Below are 9,213 nucleotides of genomic sequence, written 5' to 3'. Positions count from 1 at the left end.
AACGTCTTGCTTACGTTTATATTTGGCGGGAATAATCAAAACCAATGACGCATTCTCAAATTATCCTACAAAATTTCAATGTACCAATGTTCTGGACTCCTAATCCCATCATAGGTTAATAACTGATCACGTAATCATACTGATTTACCCAATGAATGAGATACTATCCAATTACCAATTATTGATATGACAATAAGAAATGTACCTCCTCCCAAAATTTAAGATTGGTACACAAATACACCTGTGTCTTATGAAAAAATAATAAATCCTGTACTTATTCAATAATAAAGCCGGTCAATAACCTTTAAATTTTGAATATTTGGTCATAAGAGGAACACCAATGGCTCCTAGAAAACGTTTACCGAATTTTGTTATTTGATAATTCCCAAATTTAAAAGGGAACAAACATATAAAGGTAATAAACCTCTGTACATACCCATATAACGTGCTAAATAGGTGTCAATAACCTCCGAAATTTGATTTTTTGGTAGTTCTTTACCCATGAAAGGGAACGATGTGGACCATCCAAATTTATAGTGGTACATATTGAAGTCCTGTACTATGATACCAAATGCTTATATTAAACAATTTCTAAAACCGAGTGGATGAGCCAAGATACCCCTCCCAAATTTTTAAAGGGTGCGTCAATGTACCCATGTCTTATGATAGGAAATGAACCCATATACATGACCATATAACCATATAAGGTAATAGAACCTCATCAAAGGGGAGAAATTGGGCCAAAAACCAAACACATGGTACAACATATTGCTTATGTTTATATTTTAGCAAATTTTTACCCATGAAAGGGAACAAGATGGACCACCCAAATTTATCATGATACATGTTGAGGCATGTACTATGATACCGAATGCTCAAATTGGAAAATTTCCAAAATTTAAGGGGTTGGCCATGGTACCCCTTCCAAAAATTTAAAGGGTGCATCAATGTACCCATGTCTTATAATAGGAAATGGACCAATATATACATGACCATATAACCATATAAGGTAATAGGACCTCATCCAAGGGGATAAATTGAGCCAAAACCAAACACGTGGTTGTACTAAAATTTGGCAATTGTGTACCCATGAAAGGGAACGAGGTGGACCACCAAAATTTATAGTAATTTATATTAGGGTCCTATACTATAATACCAAACATATAAAAGGGACAATTTCCAAAATTAAAGGAGTGGGTCAAAGTACCCCTCCCGGGTGCACAAATGTACCTATGTCTTATGATAGGAAATGAATCCCCATACGTGACCATATAACGTATAAGGTAATAGGACCTCATCCAATGGAATAGATTAGGTAAAAAAACGAAACACGTGGTACATTTATATTTTGGCAATTTTGTACCCCTAAAAGGGAACGAAATTACATTAATATATATTAGGGTTCTATACTATTATACCAAATGTTTAAATTGGGCAATTTCCAAAATTAAAGGGTGGTCCAAGGTACCCCTCCTGGGGGTGCATTAATATACCCATATCTTATGAAAGGTAATGAACCCCTGTATACGCCTATATAACGATATAGGATAATAACACCTCATCAAAGGTGATAAATTAGGTCAAAAGACCAAACACGTGGTTGTACTAAAATTTGGCAATTGTGTACCCATGAAAGGGAACAAGGTGGACCACCCAAATTTATAGTGATACATACTAGGGCTCTATACTATTATACCAAATGTTTAAATTGGGCAATTTCTAAAATTGAAGGGGTGGGCCAAGGTACCCCTCCCGGGGTGCACCAATATACCCATGTCTTATGAAAGGTAATAGACTCCTGTATACGCTCATATAAACATATAAGGTAATAGGACCTCATCCAAGGGGATAAATTAGGTCAAAACCAAACACGTGGTACTACGTATTGCTTACGTTTATATTTTGGCAATTTGGTACCCCTAAAAGGGAACGAGGTGGACCATCCAAATTTATCATAATACATATTAGGGTCCTATACTATAATATCAAATGTTTAAATTGGGCAATTTCCAAAATTTAAGGGGTGGGCCAAGGTACCCCTCCCAAATTTTTCAATGGGTGCATTAATATACCCATGTCTTATGAAAGGTAATGGACCCCTGTATACGCCCATATAACTATATAGGGTAATAACACCTCATCCAAGGGGATAAATTAGGTCAAAAACCTCCGAAATGTGAATTTTTGGCAACTTTTTACCCATGAAAGGGAACGACATAGACCCCCAATACTGATAGAGGTACATACTGTGGTCCTAGGCTACCTTACCAAATTTTTAGATTTGGCAATTTCCAAAATTTAAGGGGTGGGCCAAGGTACCCCTCCCAAATTTTTCAAGGGGTGCATTAATATACCCATGTCTTATGAAAGGGAATGGGCCCCTGTATACGCCCATATAACCATATAGGGTAATAACACCTCATCCAAGGGGATAAATTAGGTCAAAAACCCCCAAAATTTGACTTTTTGGCAATTTTTTACCCATGAAAGGGAACGACATAGACCCCCAATACTGATAGAGGTACATACTATGGTCCTACCCTACCATACCAAATTTTTAGATTTGGCAATTTCCAAAATTTAAGGGGGGTGGTCCTATGTACCCCTGCCAAAATTTAGGGGGTGGGCCATGGTACCCCTGCCAAAATTTAGAGGGGTGGTCCTATGTACCCCTAGGTCATTGACCCCGGCCAGGGACCATGGGTCCTGAGGCAGGGACCCAGGGGCCAAAAAGTGTCCTAAAGTGCAGCCCATACTACTGCTGCCATCAAGGTCATATCTACCATACGACTTCCCCCCAGGACTTATATGTATCCACATGGTTTTTCTTCACTTTTCTTCATTAACGCTCCGTTTACAAAGGGTAGTAAGGGACTTCTGTGGTAATCTCTAATAACCACATCACAACTCTTAAAAGTTATTTAAAAAAATAGAAAACATGCACCATGGCAAAAATTTGTCATCACAAGTAATGATGCATACATGCCTTCTATCAGCAAAAAAAGTTTCATTGAAATTGGAGCCGGACATTTGAGTGATGTCCCTTGTGGGATGTGATTGAACGTGACGTCAGAACACATCGCCCCCCTTTCCGGAATTTACGGGAATTAGGTGACTGAGTGAGCACATGTGGTGCCAGCTCTCTCCAGCGACCTATCAAGGATCATTGCGTGTATGCCAAGACGTGTCGCCGTTTTTATCCATGCCAAAAGTCGACATACTGACAATTAGGTAGGTAGTCATGATGGTCTGGCTGATGTGTGCGTATATTTTAACTCGTACATTTTGTCTCGACTCGAATTTCGAGACGTCTCGACTCGAATTCGAGTCGAGTCGAGACAGAAACTGTCGAGTCGAGACACGAGTCGAGACAGAAACATATTTTCGAGTCGAGACAACATTTTCTCGAGACGAGTCGAGACAGACTTAAATCTCGACTCGACTCGACTCGAATGCATCCCTATTTGTTAACATTGTTCTAAAATTGCATTGCTCGACAAATTTGTTTCGCATTTCAGTTGATTCATTTTTGCATCAAACCATTGCCTGCAATCAAAATGGAAGGTACCATTTAACAAGAATTTTACATACTTTATCCCATTACAGAGACATTTATCTCTTATAAAAACACATTTCAAATAACTTTGTTTCGTAGATACAATTTGAAAAAGCTAAGGCTCTCATTATCCAATTTCACCGATCCTTCCCGCTTCACTCACTTATACGGAGTGAGGTTGGAGCGATAATTTTCTAGGAGTTAGATTTCTTCCTTTCCATTATGGCACTTTCACTCTAATCATCTTTTCGACTGTTGCAATATTCCCGAGCTATAGAATGATAAATACCCTCTGTGGTTTCCTATTCGAATATTTGTTTTGGTGTTTTCATATTAGTGATACGGGACGTATTATCTGATGCAGGTACCATGTCTTGGTGTTCATTTGAAAACGGTGACCCATATGAACAATCTTTCGCAACACCACTCTTTAGTTTTTAAAGATATGTCCAACGAGGTATATACTCACCCCATGTTTCCATTTACAATTTTGAAGTGGCGCCCTGGGACCCTATGAAGGGTGGCCCTGGGAGCCTCCGCGACAATATCAATCGATGTGCCACATGACATTTTCTGTTTGAGTTTTTTGTTCGGTTCATATTAGTGGTATACCTACTGCACATTTTAACTTTATCTGACAGAGGCAACATGTGTTGGCGGCCATTTTGAATACAGTGCCCGATATGAAAGATCTTTTTCCACAACGCTTTTTAGTTTTTAAAGATCTATCGAACGAGGTATACCACCCCTTGCTTCCATTTAAAATTAAAGTTGAGCCCCGAGAACCCATGCAGGGCGGCCCTGGGTGGCACCGCGACCATATCTATCTATCTATCTATCTATCTATCTATCTATCTATCTATCTCGGGAACGAGTGGTTTGAGGAACGAGTAAGAAACATTTGCGTTGTACGTGCAATGCAAAAAATGATCACAAATTTATTTCGGGAGGAGTTTGAGCCCGATAACCACCCCCTAAACGCCATTGTACATCAGTCAACCGTTCTCAAATTATCCAACACAGCAACGAAAGAAATTTTGAGTTGATGCAATTTTAGTATCTATCAATATCAATATTCGAGACGAGACCGAGACTTTCGAGACTGACCTAAGTCTCGTCTCGATTTATAGAGGTCTGTCTCGGTCTCGGTCTCGTCTTGGTATATAAAAGTCCGTCTCGGTCTCGGTGCCATCCCTAGTATGAAAGTATAAAGGCAAGGGTAGAAATAGCGACAGACGCCTTTAGGAGGAAGAAAAACCTATTTTGTGGGATCTTGAATAAAGAATTAAGAAAAAGACTCAAACATGCTTCATGTGGAGTATTGTACTGCATGAGGGCATAAACATGGACATAACAGAAAAATGATGAAAAACGCTTGAATGCTTTTGAAATGTGAATATGGAGAATTAGCTGGGTCGAGCAGAAAACGAATGAGAGGGTGTACAAAATGGTGTGAGAGAAAAGAACAATTTTAGATATTATTGAGAGGAGGAATGGCTTAGAGGGAAATATATCATGATGGACGTGCTAGAGTGTATGGAGGCACGAACGAGAGAGAGAGGGCGAAGGAAACTACAATTGATGGACGATATCAAAACAGGAAAATCGTACGCGAAGACGAAGAGGTTAACTGAAGACCGTGAAGCATTGAAGCTTTCCAGTTGCTATAAGTGGCCTGTGAAGAAGATAGTGGTGTCTAGCATTTAACATAAACTACAATTAGGCTAATCTATTGCCACTAGAATTAATATTACTTTGATAACTTTTTTTTTGGAAGGTTTGGTATTTCCTTGAAAGGATTGTTGAAGTCCAAACAAGAAATTACTAGCATACTATGTAGTTACAACCAAAAACGGAACGCTAATTTTTGGAATTTTTGGTCCAATATGTATTTTATTTCTCGGTACACTGGACGACTATCTATATATATAAAAAAGGACAATGCGTTTAAATCCGGTCACCTTAATATAACACAAAGTGGACATTAACAAGCTATTTGAAAGTAAATGTAACTTTAGTTTTGACTGCTGAGAAATCGGTGTGATTTTTATTCTACTCGTACTTTGCTATGTTACAAACTAATATTAATTAGTAGCGTACCGGTACACAGAATTTCATAAATGGAGTGAGTTCAAGTTCCCAAATTCATATCACTTCAGACTTTTGAATATTTAATATGTTAAATGCTTATTTTTGCACAGTATCTTGCTCAGTTCCTTGTTACTTTTAACATTATCCCGTCTTATGTAGAGTAATTCTGAAGGGTGATTAGTGTCATATTAGAGATTTCGACTAACACCTGCAGTAGTCAGACCTTTAGTATTACGCTAATCATACGTCAAAAAGACTCTGCATAAGGCCCATCGTGTTTAATTTCAAAGGAAGATAATAAACATGTCTACCAGAAAATTTATGAATGTTTAGAAATAAAGTGCTTTCATGAGAAATTTTATTATACGGTGCACCGAAGGATTAAACGACCTAATCTTTTGTCGTGTTAGATTTTCACATTTTTGAGCCTGGCAACGCTGGTTAATCCTTGATCCATTGGCGGGCAAACTTGAGTCATTAGGAAAATGGTTGAGTTAGTGCATTTACCTGACTTGGTCTTGTATTAAGTGTAATTCGTATCGTTAAATGGATTTATAAAGGAAGTAAGTGTTATTTTATTTAAGTAGTATATTTGAACTATATTTAGGTTGTTTTAGTTCAAGGACAAGGATATACACAGGATATGACAGTGAATCACAGTTCTTGATTTCCAAGCAGAAGAGTAAAGTTTATGCCCAGATGTACTGTGACTATCCTGTACATCTGGGTATATGATGTTCGATACGCGGCTACGTGTCAGTGTGTTGGGTGCAAATTGTAAATATATAGGCCCAGAAAAATGAAAATCATACAGATAAAATTTACAAATAAAATGTATTTTAAGCTCAAAAATATAATTATTTACAATAAAGCTTGCAAAGAATGTTCGGTTGGATATGGGCTGTTGGATGTTCAGTATTAAGAGGTGGAAGTTGGGAAACCCATGTTCCAAAATAAATTTCGTGTAGTTTTACTATACGGATCCGTAGTAGAAGTAGGAGTAGGAATGGATTAGAAGCCCAGCAGGGTTCGTTATGTTTTGTTTTCGACATAAAATGGGCAAATTAAAGACTTTTCTCGTGCATTTTACAATTTATCTATCCGTATAGTAAAACTGCACCATAAATTTTATTTAAAAAATATGGGTCCGACGGCGTGGTCTTGGGGTACCGGCGGGCAGGAGGAACTACAATAACTACTCCCAGTTAAACGTTTCTCATCACATTAAAAAAGAAGTATAGTTGTTTAATATAGTGAAAATCAGTATGAATTCACTGCGTACTGGCTTACGTTTGGCGCACCTCTAGAAAGAATTGTTGAAAAATTACGGTTCTTTCACTAATTTCTGTATTGTCCCCTAAATGGTTTCCGCCGGGCGACATAAAAATATCTCTCGTAGCATAGATAATATTCAAGGGAGCCAGAAGTAATTGTTGAAAATTTAGTTCTTTGACGATTTTTTAATGTAAATACGGCTTCCGAATGTGTGGCATGAAAACAATGCAAGAAAGAAATCTACATGTGCTAGGTGGACCCTAAATACGAATGCGATCCAACCGATTCAGGGCAAGGCGAAGCTTCTCGGCCTGCGCTGGACCATCCAAATGGTACAGGCGCGTCAGCGATGATGAGTATTCGCGTAAGGGTAATGAAGAGAAGTGGGTTTTGGCAATGATATGGGTTTTAATGGCACTTGTCATGGTTTCATACTAGTAATGCTCTACTTGTATAATAAAATACAGGCGTTCTATATTGTGCAGAAATATACCGCTGGTGGAGAATAATCATCTTTGATATGCACTCAAAAACCTTATAGACCTTTCTTTTCATACAAAGTATTAAATTTTACTTGTAAATATTCCAGAATATTGTGCACCAAGACTACACTAATTCCTTTCATTGCATATATACACTTTTGAGTTTAATAGGTTTTATATACAGTGTTCATATTTTAACTTTCGTAGTTAATGTCTTTATTGCAGCTTTTTAAAAGTTTTTGTCTCAGAAATACCAATACCAAAATATCTAAATTACACAGGAGTTGTAAGGATAGTAAATATCCCAAAGAGAAGTACATGACACTTTGGTTCTGGAATTTTGCATAATGGTTTTGTAAAATGTCACTCGCGGACCAATGTGCTCGATGTGATGGAATAAAAACGATAAATTAAACAAAGTTGGAATTGGTGAAACGTTTTTTTTTTTTTTTTTACATAGAACCTTCCAAATCAGGGAAGCTCTTCTGGAACAATGTAAAATCATCCATATAATTTTGTATATTAACCAACGTCTACGCATAACTTCCCACTTCAGTGGTCAAGAGGCGAATAAACAGAGCAGTTCATCAAATTTGTGGTCCAACAGTAGCTGTAAACTTTTGTGAGGATCCTGCTAATTGAGACCACAGGAGATAGAAGTGTGCTGACTATTTGCATATCCATAAAGGAGTGTTATATAAAACTAGAGAAAAAAGATCAGGCTAAAAAAGGAGTGCTTGTCTCAAGAATATTTCAAAGTCAAAATGTTTCCAGTAATAACTTTGTGTTTTAAATGCTTTGACAGGATATAAACAATCACGCTAACTGAACAAGAAGTCGTCTTCCATGGTGTGGATGATGAGGATTTTTGTATCTGGAGAGGATTTATATTCCCTGAATCACTCATCTGTAAAGATTGGTAGGGATGTACCGATATTGAAGAGGCCGATGCCAGTACCATACTTCTGGACACATTTCTTATATATTAGGAATATTCAGAATAATTAAATGATCAACATTGTAGTAGCGTATATTAGATATAAGGCCAAAATTTGACGTACAAAGACAAAAAGCAGAATTTCATATTAGGTTCCACACAACCTCTCTCAACTTCATCCAGCTCACATAAAATGAACTAAAGAGCAGCAAGTACTTATATAGTGTAAACTTAATTCTAAGAGTCAGTGATTGATATTTAGAGTGACATTACCGTTACAAATTTTTGTTTACAAAATTATGCGTGCTGAAACCAGGTGTTACTGAGTGTATATATATATATATATATATATATATATATATATATATATATATATGGGTGATTCCACGAAAAAGGGAAATTTTCACTTGGAAAATTTTTGTTCCGTTGATGGTCGCCTATTTCGAAAAAAATATCAGATGCACTTACTACTACTAAGTGCATGTTAATTAGGTGTTCAGCAGAGCTGAATCGTTGTTGGTGTAGTAAATAAAAAATAATAAACTTTTCAGCACCCACGGAGTTGAGATTAGTGAACACGGAGTTGAAAATTGCTGTTGAGTTGAGAAACGTGATACATCTGGGTGATAAGTTTTGGTTTATAAGTGATTAAGATTATACTTGTCTACTTGTCTAGTTGTCTATAATTGTCTAATTGTCTACTATGGTCTACTTCATTTGTTTTCTGAGCTTATGTAAACCGTCTGTCTTCTCTGTGTGATCAAGTCAATACGTCGAAAGTGCAATACTTTTTCAACATTTGGTAAGTGTATTTGTATATTTGGTATATGGGTGATTCCACGAAAAAGGGAAATTTTCACTTGGAAAATTTT

The 9,213-nt window shown here is 37.1% G+C and overlaps 1 protein-coding gene across 1 annotated transcript in view; it reads left to right on the top strand.

The window, feature by feature from the left end:
- Window positions 1-6,060: 6,060 nt before the first annotated feature.
- Window positions 6,061-9,213, top strand: part of dgt6 (dim gamma-tubulin 6) — a 78,346-nt gene continuing 75,193 nt past the window's right edge. Inside the window, exon 1 of the mRNA XM_081734062.1 lies at window positions 6,061-6,210. The gene's annotated coding sequence lies outside the window, so the exon portion shown is untranslated. The remainder of the gene's footprint in view (window positions 6,211-9,213) is intronic.

The sequence above is a fragment of the Thermobia domestica genome, chromosome 12, assembly GCF_964235325.1.
Source record: "Thermobia domestica chromosome 12, izTheDome1.hap1.1, whole genome shotgun sequence".
NCBI classification, from domain to species: domain Eukaryota; kingdom Metazoa; phylum Arthropoda; class Insecta; order Zygentoma; family Lepismatidae; genus Thermobia; species Thermobia domestica.
This window is presented reverse-complemented; position numbering and strand designations above follow the sequence as displayed.